Source organism: Mytilus trossulus, chromosome 4, assembly GCF_036588685.1.
Source record: "Mytilus trossulus isolate FHL-02 chromosome 4, PNRI_Mtr1.1.1.hap1, whole genome shotgun sequence".
NCBI classification, from domain to species: Eukaryota; Metazoa; Mollusca; class Bivalvia; order Mytilida; family Mytilidae; genus Mytilus; species Mytilus trossulus.
Window position 1 is genome coordinate 34,362,896 of NC_086376.1, and position 15,489 is coordinate 34,378,384.

At 30.9% G+C, this 15,489-nt stretch overlaps 1 protein-coding gene and 1 long non-coding RNA gene across 7 annotated transcripts in view; one reads left to right on the forward strand and one right to left on the reverse strand.

Annotated features, from left to right (window-relative positions):
• The window catches only part of LOC134715173 (nuclear hormone receptor HR96-like), a 149,108-nt gene that overhangs the window by 58,598 nt on the left and 75,021 nt on the right, over positions 1 to 15,489 (forward strand). Inside the window, exon 1 of one of the 6 annotated variants that reach the window (XM_063577173.1) lies at positions 4,591 to 4,611. The exons of 4 other annotated variants lie outside the window; for them this stretch is intronic. The gene's annotated coding sequence lies outside the window, so the exon portion shown is untranslated. Of the gene's footprint in view, positions 1 to 4,590; positions 4,612 to 8,091; positions 8,225 to 15,489 lie in introns of those variants that run through there. One more of the 6 variants, XM_063577172.1, reaches the window with a different exon arrangement.
• Positions 8,218 to 15,489, reverse strand: part of LOC134715174 (uncharacterized) — a 54,805-nt gene continuing 47,533 nt past the window's right edge. Inside the window, exon 5 of the long non-coding RNA XR_010106616.1 lies at positions 8,218 to 10,125. This is a non-coding gene — a long non-coding RNA (uncharacterized LOC134715174). The remainder of the gene's footprint in view (positions 10,126 to 15,489) is intronic.

Below are 15,489 nucleotides of genomic sequence, written 5' to 3' on the forward strand. Positions count from 1 at the left end.
ACAATTAACAGACTGAACTCAGCTGACTTTGTAATGTTTAAAAGAGATACAGTGTTAAACCTTAAACTACATGGAGCTTCATACTTTATAAGGTAATTTTGAGATTTTGTTCTTGCAGTGGCGGATCCAGGATTTTTCATAAGTGGGGGCCCACTGACTGACCTAAGAGGGGGCCCACTCTAGTCACGCTTCATTGATTCCCTATATAAGCAACCAAATTTTTTCCCAAAAAGGGCCCCCCCCCCTAAATCCGCCTCTGTCTTGGTATTTTTCATTATCAAATCAATTGTTTATCTTCATAGTGAGAAAAAAATAAACAAAATTAAGTGACTAGGTTTGGATTTTTTTTTTAATTTAAGGTCAAATTTTGTGAAGAGCTGGGGGCATTGTAGACTTAGTAAGCATCATGGTATTGTTGAACAATTCTATTTTGTATCAATGTTGTTTGTATAATCCCGCAGACTTTCCCTAATGACATTATCTTTTTTAAATAGACATGCATTTGAAAGGTTAAAAGGAGACATTGCTCCCCACTTTTTTCAGATAACATTTGAAGATGTCTTTAACATTTATCTTTAAACTGTATACTGGCTTGTTAAAGATTAGCTGTGGTCATCTTGGTTACTTGTTTCCTGAATCTTTTGTTTGCTATTTTAAATATGTCTTTATTTTGGTACACTTAAACAGATTGTTGTTCACCACTCAACAGCATGTTCTTAGAACTACATACATTATGTGTTTGAAGACCCTAGATTTTATGATATGCCATCAAAACATGTTGTGATCTTTAATTATTCTTCATACCCTGGTGATATATTTGAGACCATGTGTAATTAATCTGTTATTGACAAAATATTGTCTCCATAATATCACATGTTGTGAGAAAATTTATCGAATGTCTTATATCTAGTTCCAAATAGAATCCTATATCATCTGAACTTTTGGGTTTTCTTCATGACTTTATGGTTGGGATTTATAATAACCTAATTCACAGCATTGACGAACCTTCATTTTTCATTAAGACTAACATAATCTCTATACATGAAGACACTGAATTAGTTTTAACTTTTAAGAACACACTATTGGGAAGTTTTCAGTTGAAGGTTAACTAAACCCTTAAACAAATATTATTCTTCCTACCATACTACTAGTTTGTTTACTGATCAAACAGTTAAAAGGTCTATTGAATATATTCTTTGTTTCAATGGTTACAAAAATGGTTTTAAAGGAGATTAAAAGCAAAACTTTCATTATTTATATGGAATAGTTCCACATATCTCTCTGTATATTACAAATAATAATGAAGAAATCATCTGATGTTACATGTATTGTCATCATACATGTGAACCTCCCGACGGGAGTACAAAACTCCCGTTTTCAGGGGTCTCCTCCCGTCCTCCCGTTTAGGAGAAAAAACTCCCGTGTATGAAATATTTCGTAAATGAAAAATTTCAGACGCCATATTTGATCATTTCTTACTACTGGGTGTAATTGACACCTGTGTAAAATTTCACCTGTACATCAAAGATGATGTATAGTTAATTGGCTTCACTTGACAGCTTGGGTGTCAAACATACTGGTAATCAACGATGTTTACCTATGGCTAACTACCGTTGTGTTATAAAAACGATGTGTATTGGGAATATTGAAATACATTTTTGTTACTTCCCTTTGTTTTATCCTGTTTTCAGTTATTTTGCTTTTAAAAATGTAAATTGTAAAAAGACTATAAATGATTAATATTTTAATCAAATAATCATAAAAGGATGTTGATTAAATGAATTTTTATGTTTTGGGACAAATAAAAAATATAAATTTATAAATTATTTTAGCAATCTAGACCTCCTTTCAAGGATCAAATTGAAGTTTATATTGCAAATCTGTTTATCTCTCATGAGATTGGAATAAATAATATGAACATTTAGACTGATAAAAGTTCTAATTAGTTTAATTGGGACTATAAAACCTTAGGATTGAAAAAAGTAGATGTTAGAATATATAACATTTGATTGTGTAAGCTAGAAATAGCAAAACATTTTACACTGTTTAACTCTTTTTAGTTTTCTACAAATATGACTTTCATAATGCTTAAAAGCCATGCAGTACTACTGTTAGTGTTTGTTATTTTTTTAATTAATTTATGATGTTGCAAACAAACATGTACAGCTTATTTCTTTCTTATTTGTCTATACATTTACCAATGATAAGGAGATGGAGACATGAATAAAAGATATAATGATTTATTTGCAAGCAGTGAACAATCATTTATCAAAAACAAAACAAAACTAAACAGGAAACAGATTCTTCTTAACATTTTATTTTATTCAAATAGAAAGGCAATAAGGGTACTATAAACATATTACAATTTGTAGAAAAAACACAATTTCTACATCATACGGTTACATTTACGACAAAATTTATGTCGATAAAAAACCTCCTGATCTGAGTCCTAATCTCCTGACCAAAATTTCCAAATCTCCTGATCTGAGTTTCACAGTCCATCACATGTATGTGTCATCTCTTTCTACAAGTAGTTTATTTACAGTAATGCACTTATCACTGGGGTGGTTAGTTCCAACTCTGCTTCAGCGAGGCGAATACCACTCCTGAATTGACTGATAAATCTTATCGCTATTTGGAAATCTGTGATGGTTGACCTGAGAGTCTGCCCTGCCATTGTGGCATCAGATATTTTGTATTATAAGGTCAGAGTTTCACGATAACTTTTGTGATGTCTAGTAATGGTAGTGATAAGATGTATTGTCAGGGTTCCCTCCATGTCACCTGAGCTTCCTCCACCAATTTTGCCATGATTAAACCGAGTGTGCTGAATGTGGCATTAAACACCAACAAACAATCAGTCATACTTTTCCAGTAGAGGAGTACTGTAAAAAAAACTTATACAGAACACGCTCAACTTATACTTACTGCTAAGTACTTACATGTGTTCAAAAAGTACTTTTAGAAAAGAAAAATAACATGTGTATGTGTATTAGGTCTGTGGTTTTTAAAGGGAATATGTGCAGAGCCCAACATTGCCAATCAAATCTTTTTAAATTTCTAATTGCTGTTGGATTAAATTAGGTGTTCAGAACTGTACAGTTTACTATAAAGAAACAATGCCTTATTTTATCATTCTCTTTCTAGATTTCAGTAAAAATCGTCTTCTTTGTATTGATTTTTTTTTTCCTTGAACAGATTTTTTTTTTGTATGAATTGTCACAATTATAAGAAGATAATTTGCCAGTATTACTTACGAGTGACCCGTGTCAATCTATTTTCATTTTCTTTATATTGTCCAGTATTGACTTAAAATCCCTATATAACTCTGTATTTTGTATAAGTTCTATAAAAACATGTAGTTTAATTGATAAGAAAGGAAAAGCCAGTGAGGTAAATACTTATTGTATCACAGATGTCGACCTGGACTAGGAATTTTTTACACAGATGTAAATTCCTTACATTTTTACTTTAATTCAGCATCAATTTGTATAATAGTGAAGAAGGGTCAGATATTTTTGTTAGATGTTAAAAATGGAAGAGCCTTTAATGATGCTGCCAAATATTCTACGAGATTATGACAGAGTAAGATAATTTTTTATTTCCCCCTCCTGGAAATGGGTGATTATATACATTAGGTTTTTTTATACCTTTGTTTTGAATGAATATTTCAAATATCATGATATAACCTTGTGAATAAGAAAAAAGATTTTCAAAATTGTTTAATTGTAAACCACTAAGAATATGTAAGAATCAGTACAGATATCATAAACACATTTAGAATTTTAAATATTGATGTAGAACCACAAATTTAATATTATAAAAAAGTGTGTATTTAAATAGTCAGCGAAGCCATCATGAAGAAGCATACTTTTCTCTGATGAGGGAAGCTCTGAAAATTCTGAGTACCTGAATTAACTTTTTTCCCCCAAAAAACTAGATAAAATAGGTAGCCATGAGATATAATGAATCTGTAGTTGTTGATTATCAAAATTAGGGCAAGGAAAGTCTGTTAGGCTATCTTTTCTACACAGTTATAGAATTTGAGCTTATCCATTTGTGAGGCTCCTCTTTGGGATTACCTTATAATTATATATTCACAGATTATTTTTCCAAGGTCTTTATATCATACTGATTGTTATATTTTCCTAATATGAAATAATTTGCTCAAATTGATGCGTTTTGATGACATAATAGATAAATATTTTGGAATGTACAGTAAAATCTGTCTTTTAAGAGTCCCTGTTATAATGAACCAGAAAACCTGTCTATACAGACCTATTGCATCATATTCTTTGGAAATTTAACCTGTGTAAAGAGACCAAGCACCTGTATACTTTGAATTAGTCCAGAAGGGGTAGGGTGAGCTAGATAGTCATGAATTGATTGTATAACGTAGTAATAACTTTATCAAAGTCTTCATCATACAGAAACTCATTTGTCCAAATCGTTTGAAAAAAAAACCCAAAGATACATATATATTCATATTTTTATTAAATAAGATGCATTCTTACATTAACTCTGTCACATAATATCTAGTTACACATTACACACTAATTTATTCACTGAAACAATGTCTAGCTAGAGGAAAGGATATCCATCACTTCCAAGGTAAATGTTTTCCACATTTAAATTACAATAGGATTTAGAACTACCTGGCCATTTTGACCTGTGTGACACTCCGAAAAACATTATCCTTACAAATTTAATTACAAACGTTACTAATACATAATCTGTAGACTATTAAATGATACATAACATGTTAGACTTATATAAATGGACTCGGAACTAATAAAATCTTAAGAATCAGTTTATCAAATAAAAAATAATAAACAGAAAGTTTGAGTAGGATGTTGTTACTGTTGATTATTTTGTTGATGGTGCAGCGTACAATATGGTTTTGTTGGATTTGAAGAAATATCCAACTGGGATAAGATGTGTTGATTGCATGTCAAGAAAAATACATTTTAAAAGTCAGATAAATATTTGAAGAAAAAAATAGTGAAAAAGAAAGAAGACTCATAGAAACTCAGAGTGAAAGAGTATTAGTACCCTGGAAAAGACTTGTTGTTGAATCCTCCTCTGTTGGTGGGATTACCATAGACATGAATGTAGGGGGTTCAACAGATACTGACTTGCTGTATTGTTTACCTTATTTTAATACAATATAAAAGGCCTGCAAGGTGTATTACATACACATTTCAGTACAAATATGTCATAGCTTAAGTTCAATTAAGTTATCTGGAAAAGTTTCAAAAAAGAAAGGTTTTAAATCAAAATGAATAATGTTTTATGGAATATCAAAAAACAATATATAAGAACGATAATAGGATGCTAATTAGAATGGAATACTTCTGTCAAAATCTTATTTTATTGCATATTTTGGGATTTTATTTTTATCCTAAATATTTCGTAGATACATGTACAACTTGATTTATAACATGAAATCATCCAGCGTCTTTTAATACCATGTGACATATGTTGTATGACTTGACGGATTTTAATATACTTACTAACTGCTTTTACATATTCTTAGGTGAACTTTATCCTATTGAATTATGATCCCACTTGCAAAGAAACTTTTCACACAGAACAAAAGATTTTACCACTACACATATTGCAGATGCAGATCTAGAATTTTTAAAAAGATGACAGGTCCCCAAAACAAGTCAACTTCAGGAGAAGAACATGTAAAAAGCCTATGCATCAGACAGTTTTTTTTTATACCCTTGCTATAGCAGAGGGGGCATTAGGTTTAACCCTTGACTGAAATTGGTTTTTCGTTCTCTCTTTTAACTTAGTTTGCCTAAACCAAATGTGAGGAAATCATACACAATGCTTTTATTACCACAAAACACAGATAAAGTTTGAATTTTGTTGTGGTAACTTTTACCTTTCTAGTTAACATTATTTTCTTAAAATAATAATGAAAAAAGCGATGTTCATATTAACTCATAAATATTAAATTTTCTCATAAAAACCATGCTAGTCTGCACTCCCACTTTTTTTAATCTATTATCCCTAGAGGATTAAGAGATCCCTTTTCTGGTTCTTGGACTAATTTTGTCTGTATAAAAAGATATAAATGTTAAAAAAAATATTTTTAAAAAATACGAGAGTGTGGTAGTTCGTAAAACTTAATTAGTGAAGAAATTACCTGATCAATTTGTTAAATTTTCACTCCTTATAAATATTTGTTATTTTTATGATAAATAATGAATGTTCAGACATTGTAATGAGCCACACGAAATATTTCCACAATTTATGACCAACATGGGCCCCAAGTGATCTGTCAAGATATTCCATAATTGTTTTTGTTTATTGCTTTGTTTTCTTTATATTCTACATTTTTTAAACCAAAGATTCCTACTTGACTAGAAGTAAAACAATGCTGGTAACAAAATGACTAGACACAGGAGGTTATATATTTATTTCTCTGTTATGATTTAGAGTATTGTTAATAGTTGCTCATTTTTTTTTTCTGAACGATATTTTTTTTTTAATACTATTTCATTTTTTTGTCTAAACAATATTTATTTCTTTTTATACTATTTCACTGTGTTTTCTAAACAATATTTATTTCTTTTTATACTTTTTAACTTCCTCGTCCAAATGTTCTGATATGATAAACACTTGAAAAACACCTCTTCAATTATCTTCATTTTGAATACACAGAAAAAACTGAATTTAAAAGAAATGTGTTTTTCTGTGTGGGATTTATCAACCATATATAGTCGAAATAATTAATTCTAAATTAGCTTGGTCTCCACCAAAATTGTACATGTAAATGTTACTTTATTTGTCTGTGGCTTAAAAATATACTGAATGTGCAATATATAGTGATTCCTTTCTCCCTATATTTGTCTACCCTAACAGGTTTTATGAACATTTTTAATTTCATTCAGTGCTGTTAAAGAAGATACATTTTTGATTGAGACAATGAACATTTTTCAATGTAGCGTTTAAAAAAAAAAAAATTGAACTACATATCTACCATCTATGCTGCTGATTTTTTTTGTTTTTTTGTTTAAAGCTACACATGTGTTTTATAGGGTAAAATAGCTGTCATGTAACATTGTTTCAAACAAATTATTTATATTACATATAAAATGTGAATACAATGTATAATGAAAACATAACTGATGTCTGAAAAAATCTCTACTCCATACAAATACCCATTTTAATAATACTAGTACAATGTACATGTACTCCAAAGTTGAATTTAACATATATATAGGAAACAAGGAAGAATATAGTAGACATTGACCGCTGTTGAAATATATCACTGTCACACATCAATGCATTCCGTTCTATAAGGTATCAGTAATACTAATTTGAAAAGGAATACTGTAAATTCAGAAAAATTTGAAAGATTATTCTCCTATGAATATTAGGAGACTATAAATTTAAATTTCTGGTAATTTAAAAGGAAGAATAAATTTGAAAGTATCTTTGTCACTACACCTGCATAATATTTCAATTTTTTCAAGATGTTGCAATTTAAATAAAAAGTGTATTCTTAAATTTTACGTTGATTCATATGATTGAGATTTCTCAAACTTTATGTTTAAGTATTATTACACATAAATTCTAGGTTTAATGTAACAGAATCTATATATTACAAAAATTTCATTGCCATAATTATGGTCATAATGTATTTAATTTAATGTGATCAAAGGTTTGTCTAAGGATCTTGTCATACCTGAGGGGCCGACATACAAATGTGTTAGATTAAAGAGAGGGTCAGGTCACTCTAAGGTGAACTTTTCTATTACTCTTTTGAGACTTTCCCCATAAGTATTTGTGTATATATAAAGTATGCAAACAGTATAGAGATCTCAGTTACTGGTTTTAGTGTCTGTGCTGACCTCTTAAAATAACAACACTTTACAATAGCCCAAATAGGTGCCAATGTCTTCTTCAATTATAGTCCTATTCATTCCGTGTGACATATAACAATATAGTTTGTCTTGTCAGATTTTAAATTAGAGACACCGTGCGATAAAAGTTGTTTAAATGTGATCAATACTAGAGTGGTTCGTATTTCAGGTGATCGTGGGTTTATTCGGTGTTTTATCTAGACTTGGTATTATGAACCGTTGGCAAATATATTGTGTGTAGTGAAAACTGTATTTCAATTCTTTAGTGGATTATTTATGTGAACTTGACACTTAATATTTGTTCAGAAATAAAACCAGTCGTGGATTTCGCAGCTAAATTTGAGGTATGTGTGTTCTTATTGAATATTCAGTATTGTACATGTATAAACAAATATCCATTGGCAGTTGTACTAAATGATCTAAATTTGACTTCGTCTGTTTTTAATAGGGTTGCATATCTTAGAAATGTCTGATTTGAAAATAGTAATGAAACTTAGTTGCTAACTAGAAAATATAGATATATTTTAAACATTAAATCAACATATCACTTAAAAACTATCCCTCACTATGTCTCATTCATTAGGGTTACTCAACTATTTAAAACAGTGGACTACAATTTGTAATTGGACTGATTCAAGTTAGTACAGGATGACATTCATTCTCATTACTCAAATATGTTCAGTCTTTTTAAATTGCTTTAAATGATGATCCTACAATCTAATTCTAAGTTGCTTTATACTTCCTTCTAAGGAAAATTGATAATAATCAGAAATGCAGCCTGAGTGAGGATATCTTTAATAGGGGGTAAAAAAGGGGGGATATAGAGTCTATTTAACTTTAATCTGAATCTTGACTTTTACCATATTTGTTTTTTCATGAGGGATGATCCAAAACCCTTGTTACATGTGTGTTATTGATGGTTTGCTGCGTCAATTTAATGTCTAGTAGTATCTTGTTATGTATTTCTTACTCGAGTCAAGCAAGAATAAAATACCATGCAATATTTGATAAAAAGAAAATAATTTAATATGACACACATAATACATGTTTCTGGAATAACGTTCCATTGGTTGGTTATTTGGCCAAATGTTTTCGGAAAGCTAAAACAACTGATGATAAGTACTTAGACCTATTTAAACCTGTACAAAATCCAGTACATGTTTGGTAAGAAAGGGTTTCCATAGCATGTTCTCAAAATACACTGTTTATGGTCAAATTCAGTAAATAAACAAAGTACTTTCTGAAACATGATACATTTCCGAAGATTTTGGTTTTAACTTCACAAATCTGCAATCAAAAATTAAAAAAAATTTAGGATAAGACTTGAAAAATCTCCTGTAATGCGATGAGTATTTAGATAAGAACCATAGCAATACTTTATTTGGCCTTAGCTTATTTTGATTCACCTACATAGGGATTAAGTCCATTACATAAAATGTCCATAGTAATTTTGTCGTTGTTGGCAGGCATGCATGATGGTCTTTAAATACATACTATTGCTTCTTACAACTTGAAAGGCTTCCTTCAAAAATTTACTATTAAATAAATTATATGTGTTTTTTATGAGTTTTGTAAACCATGTGGTAAACTACAGTCAATAGTTTTTGAGGGTTTTTTAACAAAGAATTGCTGAGCTGTTTTCAAAGAAATGTTAAAAACCTTCTGAAAGTTTTCAGGCATATTAATAGATACATAAACTATGATTTGTAATTAATGGCTAATTTATTGCCGCTTCCCAACTAGAGCTGTGATTCGCCTTGTCATAAAAATGATTTCTTGCCAATATAAATAAAAAATAACATATATTATGAGTATAAATTATGTCTTTCAGTTAGTTCACCTAGATTCTACTCCCTGATTTGAATTTTGAAATAGACCGCTTTGAACCATTGTATACTATAAGAAATTTAATCCAGCTTTTTAGTTAATAAATGTGTTATATAACACTGAATGGTACAGGAATATTTAAATCTTTAATGAAGTAGGTATTTATGACAAGTATGGTCAAATTTGATCTATGTACATATGGTAGTATATGGTTTTCAGTTGGTTTCCTTGTGTTCAGCTCAACTTAATGTTTCTATGACTAAAACTTGCAAAGATCCAAAAGAGAATTTCAAAACTGTTCACACTTTTAAAACATACACTCTGTTTGGATGGTTGTCTGTACACTTGCATTTTGACCTTTGTCTTAACCTTTACATTTTGGTCGTTGCCTCAGCCTTGACTCTTCCAGTGTCCATTCCTACAACGACAAAGGGTTGAAATATATTAAAAATATTTTAACTTTTCAACCTAAAGATTACTTCTATGAAGTGTGGTTGTACATGATCTGAAACTTGTTAAGTTTGGACAATTAAATTAGGTAAGCTTTATATAGTAAATCTAAGATGATCAGTAGAATTCCATAAAAAGTTTCATAATTTTATCTTGAAATTTGTCAACTGAATTTACTTCAGATTTCTTAGCTTAGTGCATGTGATTTTTGCTGTGCAGAAATACTGATTTTCCCTTCCTCAGAAGAAAGGTCATTCCTTTAACAGATATTAATCTAAGGAAAAGGTGTATTAAATGTAAGAAAGATCATCCCAAACTTCCTGGTCAGAAGGTCAGACTTTTTTGCTTCAGCCAATCATGGACATAACGATAAACTATTTGGTTGAAGGAAGTACCTGTTGGTGTTATCTGTTCTAAATAGGCATTGACGAGCTTAAGAGAAAGTTTTTAAACAATGACTTATTGGTGAAGCAGAGATTCTGTAGTTCTTGATTAAACTTGCTTAACATTAGACTTAATTGTTCTCTTGGTTGTTGTGATTACATAATGGCATGACCACATCACCACACAAGAGCACATCTAATGGTTGAGAGGTTAATTTAGCAGATTCTGTATCCGGTCCAAATGTTAACTTTTTACCAGTTGTTTTCAAATATCAAAAGGATTTAAAAGCCTAAGCATTTTAAATTTAAGTTTGTGTCTTTGAGTCAAAATATTAGAGTGAAAACAGTAGCGGATCCAGAAATTTTCATAAGTGGGTGCCCATTGACTGCCTTAGAGGGGGCTTGCTCCTGTCACGCTTCAGTGATTCCCTATATAAGCAACAAATTTTTACCCAAAAAAACAGGCCCCCCCTTAATCCGCCTCTGGAAAATTTGCACTGTATATCATTTCACAGTTTAGGTCACACTTACTTTAGCTATCATTATCACCTGGACAAGGTGTTTAAGGACATATTCAAATTTAACCTTTAAAAAGAAGGGACTGACCTTTTTTAATATATATTAAATCAAATCTCATTAGAAAAAGACTTGCCTCCAAAAAGTAGGAGTTTGACATTAAGACCCTCGCAAGCCCAAACTGTAGGTTAAGGATGGAACTGTCATATTGTGTAACCTAAACAGTCTTTTAGCAAAGTCATCCCCCCCCCTCCCAATTATACTAGGTTGGAAACTCCTTCTTTTGAAAATGGCGAGATCTGCCCCTGAGGAATAATAAATGTAGGTAATCCATTCCAATTAGATTTAATGGAATCATGGTGTTATTATATTGTTCTCACATCACATCTTTTGTCAAGTTAGCCTATTATAAACCAGTGTTAGAGCAGTGGTTATAATCTGACCAGTCAACATTTCTATATTGAGCAGATTGTCTGAACCAAGCTGTAATTACAGTAATACTTACACCTCTTATATATATATTCTTTGTTCTACTTACGTTAACAAAAATTTAGATATTAAAATAAATTTGCTAATGAGACAATTTAACCAGAGACCAAATGACGTACAAAATTAACATTTATAGGTCACTGTACGACCTCATTTCAAAAATATGTGTTTTGCAGAAACGAGAACACATGAATGTTTGTTACATTTTTGAAATAAACATTAAGAATTGCCAAACTGCATTGTGTTTAAGTTGATAAGGAAAGTTAACTTACAATGTTTATCATATAAATGCTGATAAGCTTCCAGGTGATGAAAGTATGTCTCAATCAAGACCAACCATTTTACAACTAATTAATAATAGTGGTCTGCTTTTGGATTGATAAATGGAAATTTAAAGGTTGTTTTTATGACACCGTATGTGGTCATTAGTGGTCAGAAAAAGGTTAATGCTATTTAAGATCTGGTCATTTTATTTGAAAAATATTTTTTAAAGAAATCTGATTTAGTTTATTAAAGAAATACCACTGAAACACATGTAAGTGAAAGACTGTAAGAGTTTTAAATATGTTTATTTTATTTGGTGTTTTTGATAATAAGGTTTTAGCAATAATAAGAATAGAATTTAAATGAGAAAAAAAATCTTTCGTACACAGCAAAACTACTTTACAGGGTTTTAATCTAAATCTTGTATCACTTTTTTTTTGCCTTTTTTTTTTTAAATGAAACACTTTTGCATTTAACATTGTACAAGGGTGAAGGTCATTTGATGATGATTGAACCCCCACCCCCCATACTAATATGAAATAACTTATATTTTTTTCATCCTGAAAAACTTGTTGATTTTTATAGCCTCACTTTACCCTAGGTCAGTACAATGTAGTTATTCCCTCAAAGGTTATGGAATTACCTCTATAAACAGATTTCTTCAGACCAGATCAACCCTAATTCTCAATTTAATGTAAAATGATACATGATTTACACGTATATTTAGTTTTTACCAGCATATCTTACAAGATAGAATATTCATGTTCATCATTAATGTCCCCAGAGGCAGTACCTTGATTAACTTCAAAAGGGGGCACTTGCTAAGATTTACAAATCAGTTGCAGGTTAAAAAAAGTATGGTGTCTTGTCAATGCTATTTACCTCCAAAGAGGAATTCAGAGGATATAAACTCTGTTAGATCAATCACAACACTTAAACCGTAGTAAATGTAGAAAAAATTGCATTTTAATAACCTGATATTCAGGGGAGATAAGCCATTTTAGCATTAAACAACAAAGAATCCAATATTGTGCTTAAATATTATTGAAATTCAACAAAGACGTTATAAACGTCCTAAAGTTTCACAGGTGTTGCATATAAATATTCATCTGTTATTGAATTCAATTGAAAAAAGTCATTGGCTCGTATGATGTGCATTTGAAGATAAATTCCAAATGGAAAGTATCTTGAACAAAATATTGTCCTACAAGTAATCGGGAGTCGTTTGGTACAGGTATCAGCTGTTTACAGGTAGGTTTGACAAAATCAAATGGAATCATAACTATAATCATAAGTTGCATATAATGTTTTTTTCTCTCTTTTCCTACTCTTGCATAATACATTATTGTCACTCAAACAAAATACAAATGGTTGTTAGTACAATTGAAGGTAGTTTTTCCATTGTTAATAGGGAAAAGGTCTAACTAATGTATTGAATTATAAGGTATAAAGTTCATCATCAATACAGACTGGTTTTTTGTAAAATCTATTAAAAGAACATTGTGGGAGTCAACAAGTTTTGATTTCAACTGTCATACTTTTGACTTTGAACCAGGAATTATAGTGCAGAGTGCAGGTTGAACCAGATTTTACATTATGCCAAACCTTCAACCTGTATGACATTCATTTTAGTTCAACTATTTTGGAAGTAAATGTAAATAATGACTAACAGGGAGTTCATTTTCACATAGCTAATCAGGCATAACTGTGGGTTCTTATTGTACCCCAGCCTATTAGGGTGCTCAAATGGATTCTTCTGGTCGGTCTGTCTGTTTTCTTTATCAACTCATATTTCAGTCACACTTTTCTCAGTCGTTGCGTTCTTGTTACATTTTGCATATTGCCCATGCTGTCAAAAGAAGAATTATGACTTATAAATATGGTGTCATAATGTCAGTTATTTGGGGAAATGGCGGTTTCACACCTTGTCAGTTATTTGGAGAAATGGCGGTTTCACACCATGTCAGTTATGGGGAGAAATGGCGGTTTCACACCATGTCAGTTATGGGGAGAAACGACGGTTTCACACTATGTCTGTTATGCAGAGAAATGGCGGTTTCACACTATGTCAGTTATGTGAAGAAATGGTGGTTTCACACCTTGTCAGTTATGCGGAGAAATGGTGGTTGTACACTATGTCAGTTATGCGGAGAAATGGCTGTTTCACACTGTCAGTTATGCGGAAAAATGGACGTTTCACACTATGTCAGTTATGTGGAGAAATGGTGGTTTCACACCTTGTCAGTTATGTCACATGGAGAAATGGCAGTTTCACACCTTGTCAGTTATGTTGAGAAATGGCGGTTTCACACCAGGTCAGTTATGTGGAGTAATGGCAGTTTTACACCATATACTTCACAATAATGAGTGGTTTCTTAGAGGTTAACATTTGTTCCAGTAAACCATTCTTCTCAACTGGACTAGACTCTTTTTTACAGGACATTTATAATTTTGACAATATTAAAAAACCTTCTTTGTATTTATAGGATTTTAAATGAAAATTCCATTATAATTATATTATAATCAAAATAATATAATCTTGGATGTTTCACATCTATCACATGGAAGGTTTTAACCATCTTGTCTTGATATGGTAAAATGAAACTTTAAATATGACTATTGTGTTGAGAAAAGATGTTTTAATCTTTCTTTTGTAATCTTTCATTGTATCACTTTGAGTCATCATTTAAAAGATTTTGTTACCTATTTAGCCAAAAATGCCATTGACAATTTGTATGCGTGTTTACCTTGACAGTATTTTAGGTGTATTTTTTCTGCTTTACTATTCAGATAAAGTGTCAATTATTTTATAAATGTGTAATTTATTTCTTGTCTGTGTTAGTACATGGACAGGATGCTTTCCTTAAAGTGGTAATTACATCCTATAAAATCTATGAGTTATTTCTTGTCAAAATGTGTTATAAACTTGAAGTTCTAATCAGTCAGGCATACTTTTTTGTTATGTCCTTCCATATAAGAAGCATGGTCATTTGTTGCACCCATCTCTGTCTAACCAACTAGTTTCTAACCAACTTTTGTCAGTTTGAAATATGACTCTCTTTTGAATTGTTTTACATTGTTGAATCAGGGCCTTTTATAGCTGACTATGCGGGTTTGCTCATTGTTGAAGGCCGTATGGTGACCTATAGTTGTTAATGTTTGTGTCATTTTGGGTTTTTGTGGATTATAAGTTGTCTCATTGGCAATCATACCACATCTTCTTTTTTATATTTATATTTGGTCATTATTAGTACTAATTTAGGTATAGCACATGAAGGGGTTGGTGGGGGGTATTATTATGTACTGGCTATTATGTATTAGTTAACATATTGATATTGTGTCATAGATCAAGTTTTCCGTTCAGTTTATGTTTACTGGTTCTTTTAATATTTCTTTTTGTTCGAGTTGCTCAGCCATTTCAATTTATATTGTATAGTGTGTCTTTCTATGTGGTAATGTTATACTACTGTTTCAGGTTAGGGTGAAGGTTGGCACCTGTTAAAACATTTAAACTCGCTGCATTTGTTTGCACTTGTCTTAAGACAGGACCTATTGTTCAGTGGTTGTCCTTTGTTGGTGTGGTTCCTCTTTTCTTGTCTATTTTTTTTTTATAGATTTAAGACAGTGGGTTTTCCTGTTTAAATGATTTTACACTAGTCATTTTTGAGACACTTTATAGC